The sequence below is a fragment of the Salmo trutta genome, chromosome 9, assembly GCF_901001165.1.
Source record: "Salmo trutta chromosome 9, fSalTru1.1, whole genome shotgun sequence".
Lineage (NCBI taxonomy): Eukaryota > Metazoa > Chordata > Actinopteri > Salmoniformes > Salmonidae > Salmo > Salmo trutta.
The window spans coordinates 34,339,245-34,354,860 of NC_042965.1; the positions used below are offsets into that span (position 1 = coordinate 34,339,245).

The 15,616-nt window shown below is 43.4% G+C and overlaps 1 pseudogene; it reads right to left on the bottom strand.

Annotated features, from left to right (window-relative positions):
* The window catches only part of LOC115199658 (F-box/LRR-repeat protein 17-like), a 523,509-nt pseudogene that overhangs the window by 397,708 nt on the left and 110,185 nt on the right, over positions 1-15,616 (bottom strand).

The window sequence follows — 15,616 nt, forward strand, 5'->3', positions numbered from 1 at the left end:
AGAGAGGAGATGGACAGAGAGAGACAGAGAAGGGAGACGGACAGAGAGAGATAGAGAGGGGAGATGGACAGAGAGAGACAGAGAAGGGAGACGGACAGAGAGGGATAGAGAGGGGAGACAGACAGAGAGAGGAGACGGACAGAGAGAGACAGAGAGGGGAGACGGACAGAGAGACAGACAGAGAGGGCAGATGGACAGAAAGAGTCAGAGAGGGGTGATGAACAGAGAGAGACAGAGAGGGAAGATGGAAAGATAGAGACAGAGAGCGGAGACATGGAGATGGACAGAGAGAGACAGAGAGGGGAGATGGACAGAGAGAGACAGAGAGGGGAGACGGACAGAGAGAGACAGAGAGGGGAGATGGACAGAGAGAGACAGAGAGGGGAGACGGACAGAGAGAGGAGATGGACAGAGAGAGACAGAGAGGGGAGATGGACAGAGAGAGACAGAGAGAGACAGAGAGGGAGAGAGAGAAAAAAAAAGAGGGAGAGAGAGGTGGGGACGAACAGAGAGAGAAAGAGGGGAGATGGACAGAGAGAGACAGAGAAAGGAGACGGGCAGAGAGAGACAGAGAAGGGAGACGGACAGAGAGGGATAGAGAGGGGAGACGGACAGAGAGAGGAGACGGACAGAGAGAGACAGAGAGAGACAGAGAGGGGAGACGGACAGAGAGACAGACAGAGAGGGCAGATGGACAGAAAGAGTCAGAGAGGGGTGATGAACAGAGAGAGACAGAGAGGGGAGATGGAAAGATAGAGACAGAGTGCGGAGACATGGAGATGGACAGAGAGAGACAGAGAGGGGAGACGGACAGAGAGAGACAGAGAGGGGAGATGGACAGAGAGAGACAGAGAGGGGAGACGGACAGAGAAAGGAGACGGACAGAGAGAGACAGAGAGGGGAGATGGACAGAGAGAGAAGACGGACAGAAAGAGATAGAGAGGGGAGATGGACAGAGAGAGACAGAGAGGGGAGACGGACAGAGAGAGACAGAGAGGGGAGATGGACAGAGAGAGGAGATGGACAGAGAGAGACAGACAGAGAGAGACAGAGAGGGGAGCCGGACAGAGAGAGGAGATGGACAGATAGAGAGGGGAGATGGACAGAGAGAGAAAGAAAGTGGAGATGGATAGAGAGAGACAGAGAGGGGAGACGGACAGAGAGACAGATAGGGGAGACGGACAGAGAGAGAGAGAGAGGGGAGACGGACAGAGAGCGGAGATGTGGAGATGGAGATGGACAGAGAGAGACAGACAGGGGAGACAGACAGAGAGAGACAGAGAGGGTAGACGGACAGAGAGAGACAGAGGGGGAGACGGACAGAGAGAGACAGAGGGGAGATGGACAGAGAGAGACAGAGAGGGGAGACGGACAGATAGAGACAGAGGGGGAGAGGGCAGACAGACAGAGAGCGGAGATGGGGAGATGGACAGAGAGAGACAGAGAGAGGAGACGGACAGGGAGAGACAGAGAGGGGAGACAGACAGAGAGAGGAGAAAGACAGAGAGACAGAGAGGGGAGACAGACAGATAGAGACAGAGAGGGGAGACAGACAGATAGAGACAGAGAGGGGTGACGGATAGAGACAGAGAGGGGACAGACAGATAGAGACAGAGAGAGGAGAGGGGAGACGGAAAGAGAGGGGAGACGGACAAGATAGACAGAGAGGGGAGACGGAAAGCGAGAGGAGACGGACAGAGAGAGACAGAGAGGGAGTTACTATTGTGCTGGGGTGAGACCAGTGAACTGGGGAGTAAGGTGACACACACCCATACACGCATACACAGATACTGCACCTCCTGTTGGCTTACCTTTACCTGATTTTCTAATGAAGTGTAACTTCAATGAACACACAGGGATAACGTTCACTTATCTAGCGTGGGTTCACTTCCCCCAATTACTTGCAGGTAGGGCCTATGCTAATATGATAATGAATTGTTGGCATCATTATATTTCGCTAAAGCGGCGTGGCGAAGGTCAAACCAAAACAGCTCGGTTGATCGGCCAGAACATGAAAATAAATTAATCTGCTGTTTAATCTAATAATGAGGCACAGCATCAGGCTTCTCCTCTCATTAACATACGTGTAATTGCATTTGAGAAGGCGCACACACATGCACCAACACAGACACACATACACACACACACCAACACACACATGCACCAAAACACCAACACACACACACACACCAACACACACTAACACACACGCACAAACACACACGCACCAACACACACACACACCAACACACACTAACACACACGCACAAACACACACCCACCCACACACCAGTACAGGCACCAACACACACGCACAAACATACACACACCAACACACACACACATCAACATTCACACAGATCAGTTCATTACAGGTGGAGAAGAGGAAATAGTAGTAGTGAAACAGAAAACCCAGAATTAGCTGATAGGTTCCATTCCGTGTGTGTGTTGCGTGTTATGGATATCTTTAACCATGAAGCCCTTCTCATTAGCATGGTAATAGTCAAACAGCAGGGTGTTGTATTAGGATTCATCTCATTAAGCTTTCAGGAGATTTAAAGTTAACTTTGAAAGTTACAAAAACACTCAGTCCTGTAGTTAAACTGTGTTTCGGGAAGTTGCAAGCCTTCCTCAAAAAACACATCGGTGTATAACATCGGTTCATTTCTAAATATAAAAATGTGTTTTTACGGCCAAATTATTTCCTACGCATTCAGGTAATGTATTTACTTATTCAACATTAATTGAGCCAGGTGTTCTCCAAAAACAGCCTGCTTGACAATTTAAAAGAAAAACAACAACAAACATTGGAGAATATTATTTCCACACTGTAGCTTCATCAGCACACATACACGTCTGCCATTTTGTGAAGTCTACTCTCCTCAGTAAGATGGATGACTCCCAGTGATATCACAGAACAGCCCATGAAGCTTACGAACTGCAGCTCGGGACAGTGTGCGACAAATGCCCACACTGATTTATCAGTCACCAGACAGAGGAGAGAGGGAGGGGAAGGGTTAAGCATTTCAAAGTATTGGAGCTTTTTCAAGAGAAAGTTGATTAAAACATTTGGAAGAATTAGGAGTTAGCGTTGTGCACCAGCTGTGTGTCAGACAACACAATTATTGGAGTGCCTAGAAGCCTGGCTGTTTCTACACAAACATTTCCCCCATCAAAATAATTCATTTAAACAGCGAAGCAATAAAACACACACTGTGCCTCTCTCTGTACTGTAGCGGTCCTGAAGGCCAGAGGCTGATGCCCTGGTCTGTGTCTCTCTCTGTACTGTAGCGGTCCTGAAGGCCAGAGGCTGATGCCCTGGTCTGTGTCTCTCTCTGTACTGTAGCGGTCCTGAAGGCCAGAGGCTGATGCCCTGGTCTGTGTCTCTCTCTGTACTGTAGCGGTCCTGATGGCCAGAGGCTGATGCCCTGGTCTGTGTCTCTCTCTGTACTGTAGCGGTCCTGAAGACCAGAGGCTGATGCCCTGGTCTGTTCCTCTATCTGTACTGTAGCGGTCCTGAAGGCCAGAGGCTGATGCCCTGGTCTGTGTTTCTCTCTGTACTATAGCGGTCCTGAAGGCCAGAGGCTGATGCCCTGGTTTGTGTTTCTCTCTGTACTGTAGCGGTCCTGATGTTGTTTAACTAGCTAACGTTAACTGGCTGGTTCGTTAGCTAATGTTACGTGTGTGATCTTACACATTGTTTACCTAGCTAGGTTCATTGTTTACCTAGCTAGCTACATGTCCTAAGCTAAAGTGTACATCACGCGTTGAATATGGCCGGTGTCAGTAAACGTCTGCAAAGTAGCGTTATGAAAATGTTGCCAGCAGAGCTAGTTAGGCTGTTTTCATGTTATCCATGTTATTGAGAGATAAACAAATCATCCACCAGAGCGTCAAGTGTGCGCTCTGTACGATCCAAGCGCGAAAACAAGATGGGTGGGGCTAAAGCTTAAGAGGGTGTGAACGATGCTGAATGGGTGTAGACAAAGAAGAGCTCTTCACTAGATACCAAAACATTCAAAGACCATTTTCTCAAAAGTGAGTTTACAAGTTTATCAACTTTCAAAGCAGAAAAACTTTCCCATTGTTCCTCAACAATGCAGTGTATGATATACCATTTTGTAGCTCAGAGTCTCTACTTTTATCCAATGTAAAAACGAATGCATGCAGAGCAGAATCAGGGCGATACCCGCTAATTATCAAAATCCAGAAAAGTGCTGTTAAATTCTACAACCACCTACAGAGATGAATCTGGAGAAGAGTCCCCTAAGCAAGCTGGTCCTGGGGCTCTGCTGACAAACACAAACAGACCCCACTGAGCGCCAGGACAGCAATACAATTAGACCCAACCAAATCATGAGAAAACAAAAAGATAATTTCTTGACACATTGGAAATATTTTTTTTAAAACAGAGCAAACTAGAATGCTATTTGGCCCTAAACAGAGAGCACACAGTGGCAGAATAACTGATCCAAAATTAAGGAAAGCTTTGACTATGTACAAAGAGGATGCCGCAGGCAGACCTGGCTCTCGAAAGAAGACGGGCTATGTGCCACTGCCCACAAAATGAGGTGGAAACTGAGCTGCACTTCCTAACCTTGCAGTCATTTCCACTCCTGCCAAATGTATGACAATATTAGAGACACATGTTTCCCTCAGATTACACAGACCCACAAAGAATTTGAAACCAAATCCAATTTTGATAAACTCCCATATCTATTAGGTGAAATACCACAGTGTGACATCACAGCAGCAAGATGTGTGACCTGTTGCCACAAGACAAGGGAAACCACTAGAGCACAAACACCATTGTAAATACAACCCATATTTATCTGTTCATTTATTTTCCCTTTCATACTTCAACTATTTGCACATTGTTATAACAATGTACATAGCCAGTAATATGACATTTGAAATGTCTTTATTCTTTTACAACTTTTGTGAGTGTAATGTTTACTGTTCACTTCTGATGGATTATTTCACACTTTTGTTTATTATCTATTCCACTTGCTTTGGCAATGTAAACATGCTTCCTATGCCAATATAAACCTTTTAATTGTTCCGTTGGATTGTTGACTCTCTGTTCAACTCTCGTACACACAAGTTTGGTAAAAAAAGAGGTTGAAAGAAGGGAACATTAGACCGATAGAGGGATAAACAGAGGATAGGAATTGAAAAAGTATCCCCCCACTGGGCCCTGAGTGAACTTCACAGAGACAGAATAAAGAGAAGCCTGGAGGAAGAGGCACTGGACTGCAGACAAACAGAAGACTGGAGGAAGAGGCACTGGACTACAGACAAACAGACCCATTTTATCACTCTCTAGGTGCAAGACCAACTAACTACAGTGGCAAGAAAAAGTATGTGAACTCTTTGGAATTACCTTGATTTCTGCATATATTTGACATAAATTTGATCTGATCTTCATCTAAGTCACAACAATAGACAAACACAGGGTGCTTAAAATACAATACACACATTTTTGTATTTTTATTGTCTATATTGAATACATCAATTAAACATTCACAGTGTAGGTTGGAAAAGGTATGTGAACCCCTAAACAAGAATGGTGCTCATGGGAGGACACCATGGAAGAAGCCACTGCTGTCAGACAATACAATTATTGTCTGACAGTGGAAGAAGCCACTATCAGACAACTTATTGTCTGACAGTGGAAGTACTGTACTCTGTACTGTAGCGGTCCTGAAGGCCAGAGGCTGATGCCCTGGTCTGTGTTTCTCTCTGTACTGTAGCGGTCCTGAAGACCAGAGGCTGATGCCCTGGTCTGTGTCTCTCTCTGTACTGTAGTGGTCCTGAAGACCAGAGGCTGATGCCCTGGTCTGTGTCTCTCTCTGTACTGTAGCGGTCCTGAAGGCCAGAAGCTGATGCACTGGTCTGTTCCTCTCTCTGTACTGTAGCGGTCCTGAAGACCAGAGGCTGATGCCCTGGTCTGTGTCTCTCTCTGTACTGTAGCGGTCCTGAAGACCAGAGGCTGATGCCCTGGTCTGTGTCTCTCTCTGTACTGTAGCGGTCCTGAAGGCCAGAGGCTGATGCCCTGGTCTGTGTCTCTCTCTGTACTGTAGCGGTCCTGAAGACCAGAGGCTGATGCCCTGGTCTGTGTTTCTCTCTGTACTGTAGCGGTCCTGAAGGCCAGAGGCTGATGCCCTGGTCTGTGTTTCTCTCTGTACTGTAGCGGTCCTGAAGACCAGAGGCTGATGCCCTGGTCTGTGTCTCTCTCTGTACTGGAGCAGTCCTGAAGACCAGAGGCTGATGCCCTGGTCTGTGTCTCTCTCTGTACTGTAGCGGTCCTGAAGACCAGAGGCTCTGCTGTCCAAAAAAGGGGCTCTGCTGTCCACTGCTGTCCAAAAAAAAACATTTCTGCATGTCTGAAGTTCGCAAAGAGCACCTGGATGTTCCACAGCGCTACTGGCAAAATATTCTGTGGACAGATGAAACTAAAGTTGTGGTGTTTGGAAGGAACACAACACTATGTGTGGAGAAAAAAAAGTACAGCACACCAACATCAAAACCTCATCCCAACTGTACAGTATGGTGAAGGGAGCATCATGGTTTGGGGCTGCTTTGCTGCCTCAGGGCCTGGACAGCTTGCTATCATCAACGGAAAAATATATTCCAAGATTATCGAGACATTTTACAGGAGAATGTAAGGCTATCTGTCCGCCAGTTGGAGCTCCACAGAAGTTACGTGATGCAACAGGACAACAACCAAAAGAAAGAAGTAAATCAACAAAAGAATGGCTTGAACAGAAGAAAATACGCCTTCTGGAGTGGCCCAGTCAGTCCTGACCTCAATCCGATTGAGATGCTGTGGCATGACCTCAAGAGAGTGATTCACACCAGACATCCCAAGAATATTGTGGAACTGTGAAACAGTATTGTAATGAGGAATGGTCCAAAATTCCTCCTGACCGTTGTGCAGGTCTGATCCGCAACTACAGAACACATTTGGTTGAGGTTATTGCTGCCAAAGGAGGGTCAATCAGTTATTAAATCCAAGGGTTCACATACTTTTTACACCCTGCAGTGTGAATGTTTACACGGTATGTTCAATAAAGACATGACAACATATAATTGTTTGTGTGTTATTAGTTTAAGCAGACTGTTTGTCTATTGCTGTGACCTAGATGAAGATCAGATTACATTTCATGACCAATTTATGCAGAAATCCAGGTATTTCCAAAGGGTTCTGTCCCGTCCTGACCAGTAATAGGGGTTATTTGTTATTATAGTTTGGTCAGGACGTGGCAGGGGGTGTTTGTTTCATGTGGTTTGGGCTATGTATTTAGGTAGAGGGGTGTTTGGTTTATGTGGTTCGGAGTTTGTTAGTCTATGTTCTATGTTAGTGTATTTCTATATTCTGTCTAGTCTATTGTAGGTCTATGTTTAGTTAATTGGGGTTGGACCTTCAATTGGAGGCAGCTGGTTATCGTTGCCTCTGATTGAAGGTCCTATAATTAGTAGTTTGTTTGTCATGGGGTTTTGTGGGAGATTGTGCTGTATATAGCTTTGTGCCTTACTGGCCTGTTAGTCGTCGCCGTGTTTTCGTATACGTGTTTGATTTGTGGGTTCCTTCTTCACCAAATAAAAAGAAGATGAGTATATTATTTTCCTGCTGCGTCTTGGTCTTTACCCTACGACACCCGTGACAGGTTCGCATACTTCTTCTTGCCATTGTATTCGGTAAAAGCTAAGCTAGAGCAGTAATACAGTGGGTTCTTATCAGTGCAACGTGAGAGTGAGTGACTGAGTGCGTGCGTTTTGGGGTTTAAACAGGCAGAAAGATATTTCACCCCTGGTTAAACGCCCGCTTCTCAGATAACATGGTGCTGACATTGCTAATACCACAAAATGACAATTTCCTTGTTGATTCAATAAAGCCCAGGATGTTTTCCATATAAAACAACAGGCTGCTGAGATGTTTATGAGAGCATTATGAGGGGAAAACATGAGGTTCTGGTATATTGTTCTGCAAAAGACAGCACACACATACAATAACACACACAACAAACACATATTCACAAAGACACACATCACAGCTTAGCAACTGAGTTCATTTCACTTGAAAAGATGCATAATCTCAGAGTATTGTGATGCACCCCGTGATAATTATTATTATTATTTATTTATTATTATTATTATTATTATTAAAGCCCAGGATGTTTTCCATATAAAACAACAGGCTGCTGAGATGTTTATGAGAGCATTATGAGGGGAAAACATGAGGTTCTGGTATATTGTTCTGCAAAAGACAGCACACACATACAATAACACACACAACAAACACATATTCACAAAGACACACATCACAGCTTAGCAACTGAGTTCATTTCACTTGAAAAGATGCATAATCTCAGAGTATTGTGATGCACCCCGTGATAATTATTATTATTATTTATTTATTTATTTCACCTTTATTTAACCAGGTAGGCTAGTTGAGAACTTCTCATTTATAACTGCGACCTGGCCAAGATAAAGCAAAGCTGTTCAACACATACAACAACACAGAGTTACACATGGAATAAACAAAACATAAAGTCAATAATACTGTAGAAAAAGTCTATATACAGCATGTGTAAATGAGGTAGGATAAGAGAGGTAAAGGCAATAAATAGGCCATGGTGGCAAAGTAATTACAATATAGAAATTAAACACTGGAATGGTAGATGTGCAGAATATATATATGTATATATATGAATTTGCAAGTAGAGATAATAATCTTCACGTACATAATGAGAGATAAAATAATGCACATAATTTACACTGTCCCAGATGAGATTTGGACTGAGCATGGTAAACAGCCTTAGTGACACATCACAGCTACATGGTCCATCTAAATGCTAAATGGGAGTCATTTGTCCAGCAGGAGAGCTAACAGACTGTCACCAGTTGGGTTGATGTTACTTTCAGATGAAGACCTGGTTGTGTTCAGTAGGGCACACTGTAGCAAAACATTTTTCGATGGAAAATGAAACCTTCTCCCTACTAGTCTTGGGCAGTATGTAGCCTCAAGTGTCGGGCCAGTAACCGAAGGTTGCTGGTTCAAATCTCGGAGCCGACAAGGTTAAAAATATGTCACTGTGCCCTTGAGCAAGTGCTGGATAAGGGTGACCCTGACTCCCTGCGGGTGTCTCAGGGGGAGTTGGGATATGCAAAAAACACATTTCCACTTCACACATGTAAAAGAAACAACCCCAAGTCTGTAAAAGGAAAACTATAAGCACCCCCCAAATTATTATTATTATTATTATTATGAGTCAGGCCATGCAGGAACACTGGTTGCTACTATTACACACACACACACACATACACACACACACATCTCTCATGTTAAATCAGTGTGATGGTGATGTGTCTTAAACATCTCTCATGTTAAATCAGTGTGATGGTGATGTATCTTAAACATCTCTCATGTTAAATCAGTGTGATGATGGTGATGTCTCTTAAACATCTCTCATGTTAAATCAGTGTGATGGTGATGTCTCTTAAACATCTCTCATGTTAAATCAGTGTGATGATGGTGATGTCTCTTAAACATCTCTCATGTTAAATCAGTCTGATGTTGATGTCTCTTAAACATCTCTCATGTTAAATCAATGTGATGGTGGTGTATCTTAAACATCTCTCATGTGATGCAATCCTGTCAAAGGGTGACCAACCCTAAAAATCGGGCTCCACATATGCTGTCTGCTTGTTTCTCTTCTCCCTGGCTCTCTATCCAAAAACAACATTGATTGGCCAGAGAGCCCCCTCACTTGCTTACCAGGTCTAAATAAGTAATGATTATACACTGAGTGTACAGAACATTAGAAACACCTTCCGAATATCGAGTTGCCCACCCACCCCCTTTGCCCTAAGAACAGTCTCAATTCGTCGGGGCATGGACAAGGTGTCGAATGCGTTCCACAGGGATGCTGGCCCATGTTGACTCCAATGCTTCCAACAGTTGAGTCAAGTTGGCTGGATGTCCTTTGGGTGGTAGGCCATTCTTCATACACACAGGAAACTGTTGAGTGTGAAAAACCCAGCAGTGTTGCAGTTTTTTACACACTCAAACCAGTGCGCCTGGCACCTACTATGATACCCCATTCAAAGGCACTTAAAGATTTTTGTCTTGGCCATTCACCCTCTGTACGGCACACATTCACAATCCATGTCTCAACTGTCTCAAGGCTTAGAAATGCTTATTTAACCTGTCTCCTCCCCTTCATCTCCTCTGACTGAAGTGGATGTAACAGATTACATCAATACGGTATCATAGCTTTCACCTGGATTCACCTGGTCAGTCTGTCATGGAAAGACTAGGTGTCCTAAAAGCACACCTCTTTCACTCCATTCTTTAGGCCCCAGTCTTAGTCTCCCTTTCCATACTTTCTCCTCATATTTCTCACCTCCTCCCCATTGTCTGTGTGCTATCTTAGCCCTTCACCCTCGTACCCTTATACAGGTTTAAAATGGCAGATTTTGGCACTAATAAGTGCCTAAATTGTAACGCAGTGGCTGTACAGTAAGGTGCTATATATGACGTCACAGCTTTAACTCTGCGCTTCACAGCTCTGAATGGGTTTTGACTGACAGGCGTTCTGAAATTGAGCACCGAGTGCGAGAAGTTGCCCCCATCCCTCCCGCTAATTGGGCAACTTTTGCAAATGTTGGGTTGTCTAAGTGAGGGAAACGCTGTACATTAAGAAGACTATATGTATTTTGAAAGAGACGTTGAGGATTTTAATAAATATCGCTTTGATGTCATACAAGCATGCCAAACACCACCCGTGAGTCCAAATGTGCACTTCCCATTTACAAATCATATAGTGTCAACGTTTATGATCACTTTGTTAGATGTACAGTTACCAGATGACATGGTGTCATACCCTGGGTTGTTCTGAACAGAATTAGCCTGTTAGATGTACAGTTACCAGATGACATAGTATCATACCCTGGGTTGTTCTGAACAGAATTAGCCTGCTTGTTTATTGTGAAGAAAATCTGCTGCGGAACAGGCACCAGAATGCACTCATGACTCCTTTCTATGCTCTGAACTGCCTTCTGAAGGCCTAACACTGTAAGATTGTATTTTATAACTTAGCTAGCTAGTCATGTTGGCAATAGAATAAGCTCTCAAATCATGCCTACCTAAACCAGATTGAGATTTATAATGGACAGGGTTGTGTTCCAAATGAAACAACTACATGTGTGCTTGCTCGAGTTCCTCAACGACACAGCATGGAGAGCTCAAAAAAGTACCTTTTAGTTGAAGACTCTTCTTTGAGTGATAAAAGTGCATTGGAATTGCCAAGGAACAGCGCACACTTTGGACAGGTGTGAGACCACTTGGAGACACCAGTTAGACCTCTCACTCAAACCCTGGTAATCTGTTGTCTTATGTTGCACCTACTCCACATTTTCTAAGAATAGTCTTATCATGTTACTGAATGTACCTAGAGTACGTTCAGATTTCGTTATCAACAAATGGCAAAAAAGTACAGTAAATCTAAAATGCACATAAAATCAATAGTGTAATGTTTGGATTCACTCGTGTCAGGTGAACTATTGTGTCCTGAACTTTGTTCTAATAATTGTACCATAATCATTCACCTGTTCCCTTTCAATTCCTGCCATGGTTATGCATTTTTATATTTCTACTGTAAGAAACATTTCTATTGAGCTATATAGGCCAATTCCCACAAGTGTAAAGGGTTAAAGGTTATCAGCGTGAGGAAGATGGAACAACTAGGAGAGCCTGAGAGAGAGGAGGAGGAAGAGGGACCAGGGGCATCAGTCTTTGCTTTGTTCAGCTAACATAACATCCATTACTCCTGCTCAGAGTGCAGTTAGACATCCTTTTCCCGCCTCAACAAAGACCTCAAATAAAGCCTTAGGTAAAGCTGTGTTCATATGTTTGCATCTTCTATTCAAAACCGATGCAGAACTATCCAGGAAGTAAAGAAACGGTTTGTAAAGGGTTTGTATAGGGTTTGTAAAGGGTTTGTATAGAGTTTACATAGTAAGGACACAGACAGAACAGAAAACCCAGACACATCACAGGGACTATGAAGCTGAAGCATCCTTTTAGAATGTTTTCTCACCAGCAAATACGGTAGAGACGCAGGTAGTGGAAGAGGATAGAACTTGGTGAAATCGGGCTGACACTCTGCCAATTTTCCTCATCTATGAAACATCAATATATTTTTCTGTTCCCAAAACTCAAATCTGTTATGAGCACAGTGCACTACGTTTTATAGACTTCACACTTTGCCAAAATTGTGTTATTTAGAAGGAGTGCAAGGTTGAATTGAGTTTGTGAACACGCGCTCTTCACAGAGGAGGTGTTCCCTAACGGAAATATGCAAATACATGCTACAATGCGCCAATAAGATCTCACTAGCTCGTGCTTGGCTTTTCCCACCTCGCTGCTTTTTCTGCCCACTATGCTTCATTTGCTCCCAATGTAAATTACACAAATGAACTATCTTGGGTTAGATATAAATATCTTTGGTAAAGATTTGTATCATAAGGGTTTGTATAGGGTTTGTATAGTAAGGATTTGAATAGGGTTTGTATAGTAAGAGTTTGTATAGTAAAGCTCCCACACATTAAATCCCATACAGCTCATAGCCATCCCTTTCTAAGCAACCATCAGAATGGAAGTCTGGAGTTGGCCAGTGATATGCCAAATTCCATTCTAAATTATTCCTTTTTTCTGTGCTCCATATGGGGAATGAGAGAGACAAAGACGGGGAGATGGAGGGAACGTGTGTTAGAGAGTGAGGTGTTTGTTTTCAGATCCGTGCATATGAGGACAAGGGGTCAAGAAGAGGAGGTCACTTTTAGACTATTGAGATGCACCCCAAGTCTTTTTCTGTATTTTTCTACTGAAAAGTACTTTGCACCCAGGAGGGATGTGATATATTGAACAGCTGGCATGAGAAGCAGCTTGGCCTGAAAGCAAAACCTCACTCTGCCAACAAACTATTCGGAAAAACCTTTTCAGCCTGAGTGGCAACAGAAACAAAACCAACATACTGACATGACTTCTAAATCACTGACGTCTGGATGAAGGCAAACAAATCATGGACAGGCCATTTTCAAACTGTCCATCAGATCCGTGTGTGTGTGTGTGTGTGTGTGTGTGTGTGTGTGTGTGTGTGTGTGTGTGTGTGTGTGTGTGTGTGTGTGTGTGTGTGTGTGTGTGTGTGTGTGCTCATAACAGGTGAGTGGGAAGAGAGACAGAGCGAGGAGAACCCTACACCATCAAAGTGTAAAAGGGCAGGAGGAAACAGTCTTGAACGAACTCTACCATCCATCAAAGCGTTTGTACGAACTCTACCGTCCATCAAAGCGTTTTGTACGAACTCTACCGTCCATCAAAGCGTTTTGTACGAACTCTACCATCCATCAAAGCGTTTTGTACGAATTCTACCGTCCATCAAAGCATTTTGTAAGAACTCTACCGTCCATCAAAGCGTTTTGTACGAACTCTACCATCCATCAAAGCGTTTTGTACGAATTCTACCATCCATCAAAGCGTTTTGTAAGAACTCTACCGTCCATCAAAGCGTTTTGTATGAACTCTACCGGCCATCAAAGCGTTTTGTACGAACACTACCGTCCATCAAAGCATTTTGTACGAACGAACTCTACCGTCCATCAAAGTATTTTGTATGAACACTACCGTCCATCAAAGCGTTTTGTACGAACACTACCGTCCATCAAAGCGTTTTGTACGAACGAGCTTTCCGTCCATTAAAGCATTTTGTACGAACACTACCGTCCATCAAAGCGTTTTGTATGAACTCTACTGTCCATCAAAGCGTTTTGTACAAACTCTACCGTCCGTCAAGGTGTTTTTTGTGTGTGTGTGCATGTGACACCAGTATTTCTGCACCCTCCACTTCTCTTCTTACTGCCTCTCTCCCGGTGCCCTCAGCCTCTCACTCGGTCTTGATTTGAAAAGAGGAGAGCAGAAGAAGTGTCTAGCCCACAGAACTCTGAAATTGGGGTATTTGGTTTTGACTGGTCTCAATCATGGTGTGGAGGGTTCAGTCTTATCAAAGTCAGTCCCTAAGATGGGATTGGGAAGGAGGTTGCCATTTAGCCAACTGCAGGGGGTGTCGTTGAGAAAGTGCTGGGGTTGCAGAGTGGGGAAAGATTTAGTCCAAGGGGGCAGTTAAAAAACTGTGGACGGCAGTTCACACAGATGCACCTGTTCAATCAAGTATTGGAACAGGTGCTCAAGCATTATATATTCACACACACACACGCACACACACACACACACACACACACACACACACACACACACACACACACACACACACACACACACACACACACACACACACACACACATTCACTAGTGTTGCATGGTATACCAAAACTCGATACTAGAACATGAAAAAATAAATGTATCTCACGTCATATAAGGATTTAGAGCATCGAGTCTGTCTAGTCATTTGTCTGAATCTTCTCAAGGGGGCAGTAGCTAGCCAGGCTGTGCTGACACAGCGCAAGCCACTTTTGAGAAGCAAGCAAGAAGAGACAGAAAATGCAAACAGCATGGCTTTTTAAAACAAAAACGTCATAGCTCCACGCCCATCGCTTGTTAACAAAACTGGCTGCAGAAGCAAGCTATGAGAATACTTTAATTACAAAGCAGGGTCCAGATTCACAAAACCTTAAGAATACATTTCTTCTTAACTGCCATTTTTCCTTAACTATAGACTTAAGAAGAAAGATAAGCAAAGTTGCTATTCCTCAAAAAGGTTATTGGAAGATGTATTGCGCTACTTCTTATGTATCTCCTTAAGTAGAAAGTTAAGAAGAAATTAGATTCTTGAAAATAAAGTTCTTGGAAATGTTCTTAATTCCAAGATAGCTAAACCCTTGTCTTAAACTCAGGGCAGTGAGAGAAAAAGCTCATGAAAGCAACTAAACATGTTCATTTACTCACAAACTTCATCTGAAAGTTTCAGTATTGATTATTTTAATCCCAAGAACATGTTTTAGAACAGTAATCTCAGTAAGAAATATGCTAACATGATTGCCATTACTAGCTAGATAGCTAGCTAAATCGATTGCTAAGATTTGCTAAGATTTGTAACATGATATTTGAGAAGTCCGTAAGAAAATCATTAAATCCTAAAATATTGTTGAGGAATTGTACTTATGAACTATCTTATGAACTTCTTTTTTTTTCATAAGAAGCTTCTTAAGTTTTTGCGGGGGAAAGTGTTTTGTGAATCTGGGACCAGATGATGAGGGCCAGCTCAGCAAAACAACTAAGCAAAAAGTGTTACAAAGCAGTGCAGGGCAAGTGAGGTTTAGTTCCAAAACAAGATTTTCATTATAACTTTGTCCTTATTCTACAAAATTACAATTCTTTTTCAGTGACAATGACATGAACATACAGTATACTCAACATTCATTTTTACCCATTTTTCTTGATATCCAATTGGTAGTTAAAGTCTACGAACTAGGGAGAGGCGAAGGTTGAGAGCCATATGTCCTCCGAAACACAACCCAAGACGCACTGCTTTTTGACACACTGCTCGCTTAACCCGGAAGCCAGCCGCACCAATGTGTCGGATGAAACACCATC